The sequence below is a fragment of the Alexandromys fortis genome, unplaced genomic scaffold, assembly GCF_014885135.2.
Source record: "Alexandromys fortis isolate MF-2015 unplaced genomic scaffold, M_Fortis_MF-2015_v1.1 scaffold_183, whole genome shotgun sequence".
In the NCBI taxonomy this organism is placed as follows: Eukaryota; Metazoa; Chordata; class Mammalia; order Rodentia; family Cricetidae; genus Alexandromys; species Alexandromys fortis.
In genome coordinates this window covers 1,912,176-1,932,694 of record NW_026068079.1, presented here as the reverse complement: position 1 = coordinate 1,932,694, position 20,519 = coordinate 1,912,176, and the positions used below count along the sequence as shown (strand labels likewise).

Below are 20,519 nucleotides of genomic sequence, written 5' to 3'. Positions count from 1 at the left end.
TTTCATTACTCTCCCACTCCACTCCACTCCCTGTCAACCATCCTGTTCCCTTGGTACCAGAACAATATTGAGTGCATATAAGGGAAAGGCCCTAGTAGATCTGATTTTACCTTTTATTAATTTTATGTACTTCAGTGTGTAATTATATGCATGCATGCATATTTGAGTAAATATTTGTATATAAATAATACATATACTTATATTATCATTTGAATATTGGTAGATACTATGGAGGTTGCTATAGAGTTAGATTTGTATAATGTTTAAAAACAGGAAGACTACCTTTATATCTTTTCAAATATATACAGGAAAAGTAGTTTGGTGAAGATTCACTTAAGTATCATGTTTGTTTGTTTTATCTTAACTTTCTATTTTATGTTTCCCCCTTTTAAATGACTACACACATTCCTGAGAATGCCTACAGCACATTAAATTCTAGACATTTTGATTTACATTTTTCATTAAAGGTAGGTTTATCCTGTTATGAAATGAAATAGATGCAATATTCTAACGGCGAGGTGAGAAATAGTTCTCAACATCTTACTTTCCCCTTCTTGCTGTCAGTTTTTCTCACTTCTCTTTCTTTGTACCTTTCCTTTCACGACATTTCAAGTGATAAAGTGGAACCTGATGGTTGACTGACAAGTTTTTTTGTGATGGCTGTCCCTAAAAGATTTTATCCATAGAGTAGGCCAAACTCACTTGGAAGTGATGAGAAATATCTAGCTAAAACTAAACTTTAGAGGTTGTTATTTTCTTAAAACATGTCAAGACCACCATGGTTCTTGTTCATAGAATCCGACAATAACATTTATGTAGCCTGATAGAATTCCTCAACGGTTTATGGGTATTCAGTTTTATACTTCCATTTCAACCTGTATTTAGCTTGCAGAATTGTATGCTCTTGTACCAGAAGACCAAATGCTACATACTTACCTCATGATTACTTACATACTTGCCTTTGTTATCAAAGAAACTTTACACTACTCTGTTTAAATGATTTATGTTAAGAAGTTAGTTTTGAACCCAGGCACCTAAGAATGCTTAGCTGGAGACAGACTGACTGGGCTGAGGAAACACGACCAAAGGACATTTTGGGCAGAGGGACACACAGAGCAGTGTTAGCCACACAGACTGGAGAGTAATGTGTAAATTGGGAAGGAAAGTCTAAACTGAGATGCCCGGTCCCCCTTCCAGGAATCTCCAGGACAAAGTATGTATATTTTCTAAGGAGAAGCAGGGGCATCAGTTGGGGTTGAGAGAAACAGAAACAAAAAACCAGAAACTAGATGATATCATGTTGATAAGAGACCCTCTATTGACAAAGGTTAGCAAAAGAATAGGGGTGGGTCTCCCAAACCACAGAACCTTGATGACAGAAAGCCCCAAACAGTACTGAGGTTCTCCAGTGCACCACAGCCAAAAGTACGGGTAGCAGGAGGAGGAGGTCAGACTCAGGGACTGATGCAAATGTAGGTCTCACACAAAGGCCTCTCAGCCTGAAGGGCACACTGACTTAACTGGTTTGTTGAAGCTAGCAGTCACCTCTCCATTTGCAGAGTCTGAAATTCAGGTGGTGTGAGTAACCACGTTCTTCTCCATTAGGAAGAAGACTGACTGATGCTATGCTGTCCTCCACTCCATTTCCTCTGCTTTAGATCTACATAAAGAAAATATAGTTAGGCTTTCTTTGGATAAAGAGGCATTGGCTTAAGTCTGGCTACTTCCTGCAGGCATGGGACAATACAGGGGAGGGGAGAGCTGGGTGTTGGTGGGCTCAGACTCAGCAAGAGGTGTGGCTGGAGTGGCATCTGGTTTACTGTTGTTCTGAACTCCTCATGTAGCTGCTTTTTGAGGGAGATAAGAAGGCAGGTGGCTAGGAGAAAAAATATTGTTATTATTGGCCCTATGAATGGGGCTAGCCATAGGAAGTCAGAAGGACTGGAACAGAGAAGTGCCCTGATTGTGCAGGTGAGGCTGGCGTGTATAACTGGGACACAATAGCAGACAAAACCAGATTTTAGTTGGTAGGTGTCCTTGATCCAGGAGAGTTGGTACCAATGGTGAAGTCCCAGGAGCTGGTGCAGATGTTTGGCCTTGTCTGGAGAGTGCTTTGTAAGTTAGTTTGGCCCAGATAGCAGGAGTGACCTGTAAAATATGCTTGAAAATGGGAGAGGTTCAAACACACTCTAGAGACTATTAGTTTTTTGGGTTTTTTAAAAAAATATTTTTCCAGACCTGACTTTATTTATTTATTTATTTATTTATTTATTTATTTATTTATTAATTAAAGATTTCTGTCTCTTCCCCACGGCTGCCTCCCCTTTCCCTCCCCCTCCTCCAATCAAGTCCCCCTCCCTCGTCAGCCCAAAGAGCAATCAGGGTTCTTTGCCCTGTGGGAAGTCCAAGGACCACCCACCTCCATCCAGGTCTAGTAAGGTTAGCATCCACGAAACTGCCTAGGCTTCCTGACTTTTGATACAGAAGTAGGATTTTTCCAGGAACCTGTAGGTATCTGTAAGAGAACTGGAACAGATTTATATCTTGGTATCATAGCAAAAGGATATTGCTTTAGGTTAAAAGGTCTGAACATTTTAAAAGACAATTAAAGGGAATTGGAAACTCTAAATTTTTAAGATACACCTGAATCCTGTTAGTCCTGGAATATACAAACTGTTGAAGAGGCACACCTCTCTGTGTTTTAGCAGGAAACTCAACAAAGAAAGTAATGAGCTACCAGGACCTTAAGTCATCAAATGCCATTAGACAGATCTAAGGGGATAAATGTGTAAAAATGAAACAACCTTTTTAGCTATGCAAAAAATCCCAAATATTCCTTGGAGAACATCAGCCTAGAATCAGCTTGCCGTTAGCTGCCAAGTACAAGAGGCCCAAAGATTTTCCTGGGGGTGGGGAGGTTTAGTCTACCTTCCTCGGCAGGATGAGAAGATCGACTCCCCATGTGGCATCCAGGAAGCTGAAGAGGTGAAAGGCTGCTTTTTGCTGTGTGGGTGGCTTTGCCAAACCCAAAGGCAAGCCTGGAGGCAGAAGGTCTTCTGTAACCATGCATCTTCTTGGAGGAGCTACAGGCTGCTGCGGGAACTGGCATGTCTCTGGGTTAGAAACTCCTTTGTTAAATGGCGTACCCTAAGATCTGTAAAGGCACTTGAGAATCTGGTACCATTACCGGTTATTTAAACTGGGCATATAAGCTAAATTTAGATGTGTATTTTATCTAATTAGTTACAGCTTACCAATGCTAGCAACTTTAAGAAAATTAAAAAGAGATACTTTAATAATTCAAAGAATACTAATAATTCAAAGAATACTAGCACACATGGGCACTCTTACCCAAAATGGTGGTGGGTCAAAATGGTGGTTACCCACGTGTTTGTATTTTTCCAGACCTGTTTTAGTCTGGAGTTATAAATTTTATTGATTTTAAAATGAGCACACATGCACACAGAAACATAAATCAAGCATACTATGAGAACATACCCAAAAAGTTACACAGACACACCGTGGCCACATTATTCTAACAGACAGACAAATAAAAGACTTTTAGAAATCTCTGTCATCCGACCAATTTAAAATCCTGGTATAGGTAGGTGGCAGAAGCCAGGGAAGCACAGCAAACAGCTGGAAGTGGGAGGGGGAAGGGACCCAGAGTGAGACAAACAGCAAATAGTTAGAGAGCAGGGAGCGGGGAGCAGGGAGCTGGGTGAGAGCACGTGGCAGAAACCATGGGCTTTTGGAGTCTGTTTATTTTATGTTAGATGATAGATAGCCCCAATTTAAAAGGGCATCCAAGGGCGTTTGAGCAATTGGCTTGGAATTGCAAGGACCCATTTAGAATCCCATGCCTATTGGGACTCAAGCCTGTCCCAATGTGTCCACTGGACAGAACTTTTGAGTCAAAATAGGGGTGCATGAGAAATGAGTGGCAGACATCTCCAAACACTCGAGTCTCAGCTCAGCTCAGCCTGGCTTAGCTGTGTGAGTCAGACTTTCGACACGGCAGCGACTTCAATGGAAAGCCCCCGAATCTACAAAGATAACCACGAATGGGTCCTGTGCGTATTAGCCCTACGGGCGTGTACTCCAAAAGGAGAACTCACCAATTGAAAGCCAGTCTTAGCCTGGCAGAGAGTACATGAGAAGGGTGCTTTCCCAGCAGGTGGCGCTGGGCCTGTGGGAAAAACAGACCCCCTCAGTGGAAATCTTGATATAATAAAAGATGTCCACATTTAATGCACTACTTCTGGATGTCCGGGAAAGCATGGTGAGAGAGACAGCAGGGGAGACCACTCAAAACCCGCAGACCACATGTTCCTTTGGGGGGCCGCAGCCTAAGTAGCCTGTGGGAGTCATCCGCCGCTTGGTGGGCTTTTCTGGACCCTCCCTGGAGAGGGGTCAATGCTTGGCAGATTTTCCTGGAGGTGGAGTCCGGACCAAGGCAACTCCCCAGGAGGAAGGGGCTTCCAAAGACGGATGCTGGGTATTACAGAGAGAATCAAGGCAATCAATTTAGGAACTAATAAGAAAGCTATCAAAGTAGGTGAAACGGTCAACAAGTTAAAGAAGAAATAAAATATATAATGTAAAAATAAAGAAGGAAATCAAGACTCTAAAATTGAACCAGACAGGCATGCTAGAAACGAAAGCATTGACAGGCCCACTTGATGCCACGTGGCTCAGGTGGGCAACAGACACCCACATCGGCAGCCTGGGTCCTCCTGGTCAGGCCTGCCTAAAGCGCCTACAGGCCTACCTTGCGCATTGGATGGATGGGTCACATTGTTATGAGGTAGAGCTGAAGAAGCGAGGGTGATGAGGAACCGGCTGATGTTGGCAGCTTGCTTGCCACTCAGATCATTTGGACCTGGGCTGTTGCCAAGGGCCATATCTGGGTCCATAATCCTACCATACCGGGGAAGTTTGTTGACATCCATGACCAATGTTGCCATCAAGGCCACCCAGGGTCTGGGCTGCCACCTGTGGACATTTTGGTGTCTGTGTTGCTATCCAGGGCCATGGTGACATCTGTGCCTGGACTGCTATGTGGTGTCATGTTTTGGTCTCTATGTTGAAATCCAAGGGCTATGCTGAACTGGCCCCATTCCTCCCTGACCCTGGGATAGCTGTCCCTACTCCTCACTGGACACTGCATCAAGACAACTGCTTCTCCCCCAGAAGAGCAGGCGCCTGCACTCGGGAGAGATGATCACAAGGAAGAGAGCTGGCTCTACCCCTTGTCTGAGGGGTGATCCCAGTGGCCTGGACAGCCAGCTCTGCTACCAGCCAAACCCACATCTTGGGCCTTGGATTGGCTCACTCTAACATCTATCCCACTGATGACCTTCTGGAGTGTGTGAAGGGACTGGTCCTTCAGAATGATAACTGCAGGTTCTCCACAACTTGGGGCAACAGCAGGATACCTGAAAGGAGTTTTGGTGAGGGTCCAGTGATAATGGTACACCAGAATCTTGAACTAGACCTATGACTCATTTCATGTGTGGGGCAGGTAGGACAAAAAAAATATACTGTGTGTCTCACCAAAGCACGCAATGCTACTAAGGGTGAATGAAAAGCTGTTGGAACAATGGAGGAGCATGGAAGGGTTTTTGTTGTTGTTGTTGTTGTTGTTGTTTGTTTTGTTTTTAATTAATTGGGGCAGCCTGTTGAAGGATAAGGGGAGGATATGGAAGGACTGGGAGATGAGCAAGATAGGAATGCATAATGTAAAATCCCCCAAAAAGCAAAATACAATTTCGTTAAAAAAATAAATGAAAGAGTCACAGAGTTGAATTTAAAACACAATGGAATGCATCATCAATAGGCAAGATCAAGAAGAAAAAATATTTTCAATGACAGAGGACATAATAGGAACATCCAGGCAAGGATAAAAATAATGATGATGACCAAATCTTTCAAGAACTTGTCAAGAGACAAGAGGTAAGATTTCACAGAATAAAAGAAGGATTAGATAAAATCCAAAGTCATAGACAATTCATTCAAGAAAACTGTAGGATAAAATGTACCACACTCCAAAAGGGGCTTCTAATAACAAGAGGCAGTGAGCATTGGAGAAAATAACCTTTTGAAATTATATTCCAGTAAAAGTGACAAAATGGTAAAGCAATTTATTAAATGCTGTAAGGAGAATAACCAATCTGTCTGCAAAGGAAAACACACCAGAATAGCACATGTCTCACCGGCATTCTTAAACACCAGAAAAGCAAGGGGTGATCTATCTCAACTTCTGAAAGGAAATGGTTCACAACCAAGTGTGCTATATGCAGCAGAGTTATCTTTGAAAATCGGTGGAGAAATAAAAAAAAATCAATTCATAACAATCAAGCCAAGAGTACAAGAAACTCATAAAGAAATGCTGTGTACACAGAGGAAGAAGAAAGATGATGTCTTTCATGATAGAACAGGGAAAATGCATTTCACGAGAGACAGATAAATAGTATATAGGATGAAATCAATCATGTTTAAGGCAGTACATCAGCAAGAACAATTAATAGGGAAAGAAGACAAAATGAATAATAATCTAACAAATCAGACCAACAACTGTAAAACCGTAGCAGTCAGAAAACCACTGTTAGTTGTAATCTTAAATGCAAATGGCCCCAACTCACCTGATTCTGTCTTATATATATGTATTATATATATATATATATATATATATATATAGAGAGAGAGAGAGAGAGAGAGAGAGCAAACAAAAAGACCCTTCACCGGCAAAGACATTCACAGGCTGAGAGTTAAAATAGAAAGTTACTCTACTAAGTAAGTGGAAATGAAAATCATGCTGGGTATGGCTATTCTGATATCTGATAAAGTATACTAAAAGTCAAAACTAACCAGAAAAGATAAAGAAATCCACTGCATATTCACAAAGGAAATTAATCATCAAGAACACATAACAACTAGTCATGTATACATACTAAATTTTGAGGTTTTCAATTTCATAAAACAAATGCTAAATGCACAAAAGTTGACAGATTGTGATACAGCAATAGTGGATGGCTTTAATACCACACCTTCATCTTGAAATAAGTCTTGCAAACCAAAAATCAGCAAAGAAACTGCAGATATAATGAAATCATAGAGTAATTGGATTTAGCAGGTATCTACAAAATATTCCACGCAATAGATATGGAATATTCTTTCCTATAAGCAGATTAAAGAACTTTCTATAAAATAAAAAACATTCACAGAAAAAGGACAGCCTTTGTAACAAAAAATGCCAAGAAAGATAGACATCTACATGTAGAAGAACAAAATTAGTAAGTATTCCTCACTCTGAACAAAAATCAATTAAAATGGATCAAATACTTTAATCTAAGACCCCTCTCTCCTGCTTGTCTGCCTCCCCCCACCTCCTCTTCATGTTTTATCAAAATAGGTATGATTCTTCAACATTCCTCAGAAAAGAATATGATCACATCTAGGAAACCAAAAAGCTCACCTGCATTAGTTACTATTTTCCAAATTTCCTAAAGTCAGCCAAGTCTTCATAACATTTATAATTTAATTTGAGGGATCAAACAAATAAGTTCTAGACATTTTAAGGTTACATTTCTTCAAGGGTAGGTAGAAAATTTGCTTTGTGAATACAAACACAAAGAGATCTAATTTCAGGTTCTGTTACTAATTGGTGTGAGATGGTTTGTTACACCCTGATGCTAAAAGAGTTAGCTGGACTGGGACTAATGGAGCATGTGACCAAACCGGACTCTCCGAATGTGGCTGACAACGAGGGCTGATTGAGAAGCCAAGGACAATGGCACTGGGTTTTGATCCTACTGCATGTACTGGCTTTGTGAGAGCCTAGTCTGTTTGGATGCTCACCTTCCTAGACCTGGATGGAGGAGGGAGGATCTTGGACCTCCCACTGGGCAGGGAACCCTAACTGTTTTTAGGACTGGAGAAGGAGGGGGATGGGGAGTGGTGGGGAGAGGGAAATGGGAGGAGGTGGAAATTTTTAGTGAAAAGGAAATATATATATATATACATATATATATAGATATATAGATATATAACGGAAAAGGGTACTGATCTTTAAATAAACTGTAATCTTGGATCACATCACACACACAAAAAAGGTTTAATTGTACAAACCTTCTGAAGTACCTGTAGTTGCTGTTTGTCAGATTCAACAATGCTGGCAGCAATGAGCCATGTGCAAGCAGCACGGTGAGTCTGAATATATTCCTGCACTAGAATTGGAATGAACGCAGATCATTTTCTCCATTGTGTAATTTAAAAGGAGAAATCCACAGATCTCATTCATTAGTCATTAATTGCACAATGACTAATGATACTATCTTAGCCTACCGTCTACTGAACATACGCTGTCTGTGGCTGGGAACATTGCAAAGGAAAGGCGTTTATTTTACTTACTCTTCTAAGGAATAGATTTCCAAAATTAGGTTGTTACTTTTGGCAAAGATATTATACAGGATAGTAGAAGAACCAAGAGTTAGAGGGAGAGAGGAGTAAAAGCAGAGAGGCAGACTTACTGTATAAAAATGCGTTCTTGGGAAAATGTCTCCCTCTATAAGCACGTTGGCACCTCCAATCACCATTTAAAGCTTTCACGTCTCAACAGCACCATAGCAATTGTGCTTAACATAACTTTCTGAGGACAAAGCTTATTGAAACCAAGCAGATACTATCTAATATCTGACCAGGTATCAAGTGTTGGCACATGAAGATTAGCAAGATATGATCCCTCTCATTGGACTAGACCTGAAAATTCATTACTATTTGGTGATAGAACAGTCCAAGTGAATGAGTTGCTTTGCTCAAGGTCTAAATGTTCATCCATAGGAGATCAGGTTTTAGCCCCAATTTTAACCTTGAATTGAAGTTAGGGCTTACTTCATAAAAATTGATGAGAGCTTCATCAATTTTATGACAAAGAAACACTAAAAATGTCATCTTGAAAAATTAAAAATCCACAGAAGAAAAACTAAGTTGAATGAGACTTTTCTTTTTTCTTACAAGTTTCTAGTCTACTTCTTGCTCTTGAATCTCCATGTGCACTAAGAATTTGATAATATTTTTGATATTTGGACCCTCAGCAGGAATTTCTCCTATCTGTGGATGTAACTGTAGCAGAACAATATATTTACTCTTCATTGGGGACAGACTTGGAATCTTTTGCTTCCTGTCATCTACAGCCCGCCCACATTGGACTTGCCTAGAATTTCGTGGAGGCGAAAGGCTACCACAGGAAGAACATTATAGAATTCATCTGGGAGCCATTCAAATCTCCCCATTCTTAGATCCACCTCCAAAAAGACTCAGACAACAACGGTATGACGTAAGTCTTGCTTGTCTGCCAAAACAGAGAGAAAATGATGAGGAAGACATTTTATTTTGAAAGAGACTGCTTGAAGAATCAATTTTCTGCCATGCGGAGTAGAATTCTGAGACAAAGATTTTCTGGAGTGTAACTTAATGTAGAAATGTTTCAACTCTGTTCAGATAAGGGGCAAACAAAGAAAGCAAAAGTAATTCTTGGAATTTTGAAAGGGATGGGTAAATTTCAGTGCCTAGTCTATTATCATTTATACTTTAAGTGAATTCTGGAAGGAAGTGGCTGAGCTAGGAAACTAGCACACATGTCATACATTGAATTTGTATGGAATAACCAAAGTTTGTAACCTAGAACATCTGATGACTGTATTGGTAACAGTGAAGACCTGGTTTTCTTGAGGCACTGTTAAGGGAAACAGATTTCTTCCGTGAGCAATCTGTTGTGCTAGAAAATGCTATTGCTGATTAAAATCAAAATGCTCTTGATGTTTTCCAGCATCCTTTGCACTAGCCTGAGCATTTGGCCATTTTGACAATGGTTTATGAGCACAGGTCTTATGGTCATTTCCAAGGTAGGCAGTTAGGCATCTGTTGTGTCTGTCTGTACTCTTCAACTCCTTCATCACTCATGGATAGTAGGATTATAGATAGTGGAGAGAGACAGAAAGCATAGAGATCCTTGGATACAGTCTTGGAAGAATCATCCATAAGAGCTCCCTGCCTTGTGTCAGAGCCTCAAAGAAGGTTAGACTGTGAAACAAATGAGTGTTCAACTGTTAGAGAAAACAAACCTCTATCCATAAAAACAAGATGCCTGAGATACATATTGTTCAAATTATGTTGGGATTTATGATTGTTTACATTATATAAACATAAAATCTTAACATATTTCTTTGGTGAAATGCTTCTTTGAACTTATAAATGTAGAAATGTACATAAGGTTGAAAATAAAACTGAAAAACTACAAAATCCAAACTACCTTGATTTGCAGTTAGAGATGACACTAATGGCAGTATGGGGCACTTAGCCATTTCTTCCTTTCATGTGTGCACCTTTAAGATCTTCAGCAGATGTTGAGAGGTGGACAAGGGACTTGACAGTGAAACTCTTTACAAAGTTTGCTCGTGTTTAGGGAGATGGCATAGTTTTGACTTGTTTTCTTTAATTAGAGATGCCAGTTGAAGGGAGGGGGAAAGTGACAGAGGACTTTGAGCGATGAAGAAAATAAGGCAATTTTTAGCCTAGACAAAATTTCAAAATTCTGAATACTGTTCATTAGAGACCTTGAAATGAAAATAAAATAAAAAAAAAAGGAGAGGACCCAGGGTGCTGTTGTGGGAAGGGTTAGGCTGAAGGATAATTACACATTACATTTTAGAACAGCAACATCTGACCCTTAATCCCAAATTCCTGCATCTGTGACAAGTTACTTATGATAATAAGGATCTTCGAGTCTTAGGCAGATTTGTGTGAGTGAGAGAGACCAGAATAACCTAGAAAAGCATGAGCAGCCATGATAAGGGCCATTAAGGGAGCCCCGAGAGCCCTGGAAGCCCTGAGTGATAAGCAAAAAGGATTCTTGCGGTTCTCCAAGTCATGTCAGGCATGACACCCAACACGACACGAGAATGTAGCAAGAGATGACAGTGTGAAGAACTCTATCACGGAGGAAACAAGTCTTCTATGCCAGACTTAGCTTGAGACTCTGGGTTTCTTTTCCTGAAATGGTTTATTCCACAGATGCTCTGGGTTTCAGGAGATTCTTACTCACAGTAGCTTCTTTTTTTAACATTTATTTATTTATTATTTACACAATATTCTGTCTGTGTGTATGCCTGCAGACCAGAAGAAGGCACCAGACACTATTACAGATGGTTGTGAGCCACCATGTAGTTGCTGGGAATTGAACTCAGGACCTTTGGAAAAGCAGGCAATGCTCTTAACCTCTGAGCCATCTCTCCAGTCCTCTCACAATAGCTTCTTAACAGTTTTTAAACTTCTTTTTCAGTTTGCTAAGCAACATACACATTTATAATACCTTTTGTAGGATTGAGAAATATGTTTTTTATCTACTCTGACATCAGGTGTTGGTCTAAGTTGTTCCATGTATTACATGAGGAAGATGCTATTGTCAGAGTCTCCAGGTTCTGGGGAGAAATGAGTGACATGCCCTTTGCCAGAGCTTTTCAGATGCACAGATAAGCTATTGTACCAGGTCAGCATGACAGCCCTGTGTTAGGTGGCAAGGCACTCTTGTACTTTGAATGGTCACCCTTCATTAGTATTTAGATGGAAAGTGACAAAGTCAACCTGGATCGACTTCCTCTGTGCTTGTGTTTGGGTTGATTCTGGGACCTCAGCAGCTGAGAGCCACCACTGTGGGAAACCCTGAGGCAGTCACCCATGCAGTCTTGTCCTTTCTGTACTTGCAGCCACATGCCCACGAGCCCCATCTGGCTGAGGCTTTGGTCAGTGTGGGAGAGGAGAGATGACTGTCCAGCTGAATCATGACCCAAGGTTCATGTGGGAGTAAAGCCAATCATGGTCCTTTTGTCTGTGGTCTGTCCATGGCACAGAGGGACCGCCGGAGCTGGAATCCCAGTTTCATTTCTCTCGTCAGTTGCAAGGCTTTGGAAACGAAAGAAGTGGGGTTAGTGATGGCTATGGAAGAATCCGGCAGAGGCAAGGGGCTGATTGCCTTAACTTCACCTTCACTCTTCACCAGAAGTGTTCTCTGGCCAAACCAAATGTCAGCATTCCCAGAAAATCCAGCCTACGCAAAGCCAAGAGAATGTCCCACCTTCCTGTCGCCACTTACAGTCCCCAAAGGTCTTTCTAGTGAATCTGGTCAGGAAGCTTAAAAATAATTGAGTGTGTGGTGACAAGCTGTGTGGATTTCATTTGTAAAAATATCCTGAGCAGAGAAATAAGACTTCCAGAGGTTTATTTTTCCTCTGCCCCAGGGCACAGCTTCTACTTTCTGCTGCCATAAGCACCCTTGGGTACATTGTAAATAATGGGATTCTTGTGCTGGGCAGAAAGGGCAGGGACTGACTACTCAAAGCTCGGATGTGGAGTGCTCAGTGAAAAAGAGACACATATAGACACAGAGGCAATGTGGACAGTCAGTCAGGCGACAGAGAGACATGGTCTTCACATGTTTGCACAACTCGCACTTAGAAGGATGTATGATTCTAAACTTGAGTGTTTTGACACCAAAGGCTCTTGTAAATGACAAAAAAAATGGTAGTAGAAAACAGATTAGATCTGGGTTGTCTATCATCCATAGTGGCCCTGCTTAGGCCTGGTAAAGTCCACTAGTAGGTATAGTCCCGTTATTTCAGTGGTGCCTCATACCTTTACGATGCTCCTACTTCAGGGATAGGTCTTCTAAGTCTAGACCCTCATTAAATCAATCTTCCATACAAAATATTTAGTTATTAAAATACAGCTCCATGGTCTGGAGAGACAGCTTAGAGGCTGCTGCACAAAAGGGAGTGAAATGAGTTCAGACCCCAGCATGCCTCTTTCATCTATAATCCTAGTGCTGGAGAGTTAGAGGCAGGACGATCCCTGCATCCTCATCCAGTCAAATCTTGTCTGAAAATATAAGGTGTAAAGCAACATCAGAAGGCACTTGACACCAAGTTCTGCCCCTCTCCATACCCCTTCAGCCTAGGAGCCTGCTTTTTCAGAAAAACCCTTCCCCATTTCCCTACTCTTAGGCAACCTTTCTACCATCACTGAATTTACCACATGGTGGAGTGTTCCCTCTTAAGGTTTGTGTTTTAATCGTTTTTTTTTTTTTTTTATAAACTCAGGCATCTGGAAGAGCTAATCACTCCCCCAAGAGACGAAGGAATGTATTTTTTTTCTACAGAAGAGGCAAAGCCAACATTGCCAGGTTAGGTAAATCCAGGTCCTTGTAGAGCTGATTTTATGAAATGTTCTGAACAGTCCTCACTGTTACCATGACATTACTGATAACGTTCATCCATGAGAGCCACTGTGAACAGGTGTGACAGCGTGATGGCTCAGAGATCAAGCTCTGGGTTCAAATCCTAAGTTCCCAATTAGTCACCACATGGTCAGCACCTGGGACCTCTCTGTACCTCTGTTACACGTCCTTATATGAATGGTTTAGGAATGGTGCCTAACTCATAAGGTTCAGTAAGCTAATACCATGGAAAACATTTGACGATCAGTGCAAAATATAATAAGCTAGATACTTCCCCTTGAACCACCATTGCAATTCTAACTCAGATAGATCCCATCCCTGTTTTACCTGCAAAATAGCCTGATCTTACCGGTCCATACTTTGTCTAGTGGGGGTTTTGAATTTCCATCTTTCTGGATTTAAAATCTGGTGTGTATTTTTTCTTATGATAACAAAATATCCAACTAAAAGTTTTCCTCTGTGGCTACTGAAAGTAGTGTTTCCTTGAGATTTGCTGGGCATGGGGGCAGACATCATGTGACTAAGGCAGTCTATGGGATCCAGATGGCAAGATCGAAAAGCTCTTGTCAGCTTCCTGAGTCAGAAGTGATGCCTGATGCCAAATGGGACAGGAGTGCATCTTAGAGATACCAAAGCTTAGTAAGTAGAGTGAAAACATTTAGAATTCAGTAAGTCTGATTTATTTAATGAGTACTTGGTAGACATTTCTAAAGCTGAAAGGCCCATAGTAAGTGCAAAGTAATATTAATTATTGGTTTGAAAGTTAGCCTACATACATATGTGCTTGTGTGTCATCTGGCAGTGATGGTGAGGGTGCCAACACTTTCAGTTTTGAGGGGGATAGGTAGGGAAAAGGGTCTGAACCTCAACCCTTCAAAATGGATATTTGGATTTGTAAAAAAAAAAAAAAAAAAAAAAAAAAAAAAAAAAAAAAAAAAAAAAAAAAAAAAAAAGTCACCCTAAGTATTATCAGAATCCTGTTCAGAAGGAAAGTTCTTGCTGGGCAACACATAGAGCGTGAGTGTATCCAATGCTTGTTCCCTGAGCTGAATCAGGCAAAGTAGGGAAAATGTGGTTAGTGCTTCCCTGAAGGGTAAGGCAGGACCATAAACTAGAGAAACAAGAACCTTGAGCTCAGAAAAAGAAACGATATACAACCTGTCAAAAAGCAGAGTCCACTGTAGGCCCAAAGTGGCTCTCAGGGGTGACATATGATGTGAGGGCCTGGCAGCTCTGAGCACAGCATACCTGCTGCTCACTGTGGCGTGACCTGATCCCTAGAAGACTCCCTTTCCCTCCACAAACTTCCCATCTTCCGAGCCTCTCCAGGTGCATCTTTCTTTGTACTTGTGGCATGCTCCTGGTATTCCTCTTAGCAGCTGTAGGGGTGGTGGGTAGAGAAGAACCTACCTTTGGAGGAGCATCTCGTCAGAACATCAGTGCCCTCACCAATGAGTTCAGTGGAGCAGTACATTTCTTTACATTGCTCAACCGTCTCTGATCTGGAAAATGAAAAAAAGGACCGAAAATACCCTGTATGTTTTATTCTTAGGTGCCAAATTTCCATTATCTGCCAAAATGGTATGCCTTCTATTTTGTTAATGCAGCAAAGATGGCTCCTTCATTGTTCTAGAACATTGGTTTTGTTGGTTCAGTAAGTTGCTGGGTACTCAGTAGGCAAGTTTCTGTTCTAAACAAGTTTGATTTTAGGAGTTCACTGACATGTTCCAAGCAATCCCTTTGGGAAAAAAAGATGTATACATATACATGTTTTGTATGAGTGATTTGTTACTTTTGTGGAATTTTGCTTCGAGTGTGTTTAAGGTTTTAGAAGAAATGTAAGACAAGTAGAAAAGTCACTTTTACAAATTTAAACAGTCCTGCCCATGGCTTCAAAATAATAGACATTATTACCAATAATTAATTTAATTGTATTATATATCAGAAGTAGCTAAGCATTCATATGATTCAGCTGGTTAATGAAAACCCTCTTGGGGCAGGGGGCAGCTCAGTGAGTAAAGTTTGATCACCTTTGCTTCATTCTCAGAACTCATGTGAAAAGAGAACAACACCATCACTTGGGCATGGTGGTGGGCACTCGGAAAGCTTGCACTGGGGAGGCAGAGACAGGTAGATTTGGCCTACTACGAAAGCTCCAGACTAAAGAAAGACCCCAATTCAGAAGAAGAAGGAGGAGGAGGAGGAGGAGGAGGAGGAGGAGGAGGAGGAGGAGAAGGGAGGGAAGAAAGGAAGGAAAGGGAAGGAAGGAAGGAAGAAAGGAAAAGAGGAAGGAAGGAAGGAAGGAAGGAAGGAAGGAAGGAAGGAAGGAAAAGAGGAAGGAAGGAAGGAAGGAAGGAAAAAAGGAAGGAAGGAAGGAAGGAAGGAAGGAAGGAAGGAAGGAAGGAAGGAAGGAAGAAGAAAAGGTCCACTGGTATCAAAGGAATGATGATACCCAAGGCCTCCATGATTGAATATACACCTGTGAACACATACCCACATTCTTGAGTGCACACACAGACACAGAAATAAAATGTGTGAACTAGACGGTTTGTTTTATTTTCTGATTTTAAAATACATTTATTGGTATTTTCACTTGTAAAGTGAGTACATGTATAGCAGGGTACAAATTTTTTTAAATAAAATACCTTTTGTTTTTCTGAGAACAAAAGAACCAGAAGCTATTCTGATCATATTTTGAAGAAATATTTGAGGTAAAAGTTTGCTCCCTTTCAAAATATAGAAGGAGACCCTACCACCTCATCTACTGGAACTCCCTGTTACGGGGAGGAGACTCCTAAGTGTGTGCCTCTGTGGAAGTGGTCTGGACTCCCCACGGAATGTGGGGAGCACCTGCAGACAGATACTGAGACAGAAATGAATTCTGACAAGACAGAAGCTAAGTGGATTGCCTTTGGCTTTGGATGGGGCTGAGCAAATTGAACTTGTCAGTCTCTGGCCTGGAAACTCAAGGGCATTGTGAACTCAAGCTCAGAACTGCAAGCAGTAAGTAGCCTGTGCGAGGAACCTGAATCAGTAAAAGCCTACATTCATTTCCCTAACTCTGTTGCAATACTCAGCAAACATTCTGGAAAGATCTTGCTAGAAGAATTTTTGGGCTTTGTGGGACACATGGTCTTTGTCAAATGACTCAGCTCTGCTACTGTGGGATGCTGATATATCACAGAATGGATGTGATTGCTCCCAAATACTATTTAAAGGAATAGTTAGCTCTTTGGATGACTTGCTGACGCCAACTTAGGATAGTCACAGGAGCAGGGTTACTATGTTAAAATGTACACACATTTTTAGAATTTACTACATGTTATCAAGTTATCCTCCAAAAGGATTACACTGAATCTTCATCCTTGAGTATAAATTACTTGTTTCTTTCCATGGTCCTCAATATTATGTGTTTCTATTAAAAATCAAAAACACAAGGAGGCATAGTTGAAGAATAATTTTCCAAATGGAAAATAACAAAAACAATGTCATTTTCTCACCAAAATTATAATACTAAAAAATTGATGAAGTTGTCATTAGTGCCTTGAACTTTTGAATTCAAATTAGATTAATATGATTGGGTGGATATTCACTGAGACTGTATGTGTTGAGAGGTATGTGAACAAGGTGTCTGTGTGTGTGTATGTGTGTGTGTCCCAATAGTAGAGGGAGTGCTGCTCACACACAGGTTTATGCAGATAATAGCTTCTGACTTCTTCAAATTCAATGGGTAGGTAGATAGTTAAAGTACCTTGGAGAGACTATGACTTGGGACTCTAATTAATAACCATCTCCACCTAAAGTGAATTCTCTGGAATGTTATGTGAGTTATTTTGTCTGATTAAGCTGTGTAAAATGCTGTCTTGAATTCAGTTGTCCATTTTATATATCCCAATATACTTCATAAGAAAATGGGGCTATGACTAACTAGTTTTAGCTATGGCTAACTGCAGATGTGTAGTATCAATAGTATGTACACAAATCTGATTGGAATCCCATATTTGTCCTATGCATTGGTCACCTATAGTCTTAGATATTTTTTGGTGGTATTCTATAATATAAAACAAATACAGTAATATCCTCTACACACTGTGTTTGCAAAGTATGAATCATCACACACTTTGATCTATTTAAATGAGGCATGTATGTCCTTTGTCTGATCCCAGGACACTGATGACTATCCTGTAGTCTCAGTTGCAAGTAATAGGTTAATAATGGAATCAGAAGACCTGCTTGTAGTTATATTTAATTTGTATTTTAATAAACAAAGCTTGCCTGAAGGTCAGAGTAAAACAGCCACACTGATCATCATACAGACCAAGAAGTTTTGATGCACACTTTAATCCCAGTAGCCATGCCACTTTGCCACAGAAACTGGGCAGTAGTGGTGCATGCCTTTAATCCAAGCACTAGGGAGGAATATAAGATGGGAGGAGATAGATCTCACACACAGTCTCATTCTGAGATTCTTGGAGTCAGGATCGCCATTTCAGAATGAGATGGAGGTAAGAGCCAATGACTGGCCATTGGATTTTTCTGACCTTCAGGCTAAATCTCAATGTCTGTCTCTGGGTTTCTATTAATTGTGCTACATCTAGTTTGCACTGAGCTATTTCAAGTGTAAGGCCAAGGATTGAGTCTCTCAAATAAAATTGCATAGGAAAGAATCTGCTTACCTCTAAACAAGTTGTTTAGAATTGGCTTCACCAAACCATTTCATTAAAACAGTTTGATTCACCAAGCCTGTTTTAGTACTTGGGGTGGATGATAAGTCTGTTGTTTTATTCCTGAAATGAAAATATTAATTAGAACTAAATTGCAGCACCAGGGAGTCTTTCAACACAGATATCTAAACAACTAATGTGAAATATTTTAAATATTTAAACATTTAAAATATAATGTGACAAATTGTTCACCAGGAAAATGATAGATGTGCCAAGGAGGAAAGAGAAAATATTCTTGACCTCAATAGCAGGGATTTGAAAGAGCTTCTTTTTCGGGTCATATAGACTTGAATTTTAGAGAATAAAAGTATGTATTTGAGTGCAGGAACATGAAACAGACTATATATGCAATGGAACAATTTTTTGCATCACAGTAGATATAAGGTGGGAGCTGGAGGATAGCAACAGGTAAGGTCAGTTGTAAATATGATAAAAACTAGTATCTGCTACTGAAGGCTTTTGGGAGAAGTGATATAATACGTTGCCTATTTCCAATAATCCAACAGTGCAGTGGTGTCAGCTGAACTATGGAACTGACAACGAGAAAGAGAAAGGGAATCTATGCAAACTACATTAATTGAAAAACCTTGTGAGGTGTATACTGTACAGTATATAGTTTATAGTATATAGTATGTGGTGTATAGATGTAGTAATAGGAGCAGCGGGGCTGCATCCCTGCCACCTGGCTCCTGGCCATCAGCTAGCTTATGCCCAGAAATAACTGTACTCTTTTAATCACTGCCTGGCCCATTAGTTCTAGCCTCTTATAGGCTAGCTCTTTCATATTGATCTAACCCATTTCTAATAATCTGTGTGGCCCATGTGGTGGCTTACCAAGGAAGATCTTAACCTGCATCTGTCTGGAGTGGGAGAATCATGGCGACTCTTGACTCGGCTTTTTTTTTTCCCCAGCATTCTGTTCTGTTTACTCCACCTATCTAAATTCTGCCCTATCAGAGGGCCAAGCAGTTTTTTTTATTACTTAACCAATAAAAGCAACAGATAAGGTACAACACCCACCTCTATCATTTCCCCCTTTTTTGTTTAAACAAAAAAGAAAGGCTTTTATTTTAATATAGTAAGATTACATATTACAAAACAGTTATCAAGCAAGAATTACAGTTGTAATATTTATATCTATTTTATTCTTTATTATAACTTAGGAAAACTATAATTAACCATTTTTTAACTCCATTAAAGACTTTAGAAGGATATAATATTACCTAAGTAAACAAGAAATCCAAAACTCTAGAAATGACAGAGACATCTCGTTGCCTGGACAGTCACCCAAAGTTTCTCTGTATCGTTGGGGCATCCATTTTTATAGTTTTAAGCAGACATTTTTATGAAGCAGGAAAATTTTAAAGACAGTTTAGTTATTTTTTGCTGTGTCCTGTAGAATTTCTCTTAGACTCTTTTATGAATCAGGAACTCTGAAAGACCATCTCATCTTTAGACAAGTTTAGCAGTCTTTTCTCTGTGGGTTCATTGTATCCAGATAAGCAGTCCAGGCAAGAGCAGTTTTTTGTCCAAATGGCTAGTAAACTCCATAAGGAGCCTCTTTAATGCCCATCTTTTTCTTGAAGTAGCTGGGGCTGCCAGTAGCAGACGTGTCTTATTGCCATGAAAAACCATAAGTTATTAAAACATTAAATGCCATGTTTTGTAGTCTTTGAAAGATATGAAAAATATCTATCTAATTGAAATATATCTCTATATATCTAGAAAATCCAACTAACATGACTATAAGCTTGACCATTATTGATGATTATCCATTAACAACCTATATTTTTTTAATTGTACATTACATTTTTAATATGAACTATACAATCATAATACCTTAATCAAGAGCAAATATATATATATATATATATACATATAACAAAATTAACCTTAAAATCCATACCAATGTAAATTATTTATATCTATATCATATCCCCCTTTAAATGTAAAAGAACATTTATAAACAATATTTGGGAACATGGGGGTAGTTTTTCTCTTTAAACTGTTTTTTTGCTGAATGGGGGCGCTGCTATTTAGTTTTTTTATGGGATAACCTGTGGGGCATGTTCGTCTCGGGCTAATGTTTACATATAAATCTGGTGGCATGAGCCCTGCCGCTCTCTTTTTTTGTATCTCCTGCTCATCGCTGGATCCCTGGTGTTGTAAGCTATTCCTTTATTAAAATTTGCTGTTTTAATTTATTAAAATTTAATGTATTAAAATTTGCTGTAAAAAAGCTAGCCTGGTTATTATGCCACCTACATATAGAGTATAGTGTACAGTATATAGCGTAGAACATATTGTACATAGTAATAATTGTGTCCCGGAGTCTTATCTGAGGACTGGTTGGATGGTGGGGTTATTTCTTGATCTAGAAGTAGAGGAGGAGGTAGAAAATGTAGATTGGGTGTTTAGAAAGAATAGCCACTCCAACCAAGGAGTTCTGAACTCAGAGTCAGGTTCTCTGGCTTCTCATAACCCTTACTGTATCCAACTCAATC

At 40.0% G+C, this 20,519-nt stretch overlaps 1 long non-coding RNA gene across 1 annotated transcript; it reads right to left on the bottom strand.

Moving 5' to 3' along the window:
• Positions 1-11,120: 11,120 nt before the first annotated feature.
• Positions 11,121-19,880, bottom strand: LOC126488367 (uncharacterized). Its single transcript, XR_007588664.1, has 3 exons — positions 17,968-19,880; positions 14,702-14,793; positions 11,121-11,961 (listed from the first exon to the last, which is right to left on the bottom strand). It is a non-coding gene; the product is annotated as an uncharacterized lncRNA (long non-coding RNA).
• Between the last annotated feature and the right edge of the window lie 639 nt (positions 19,881-20,519).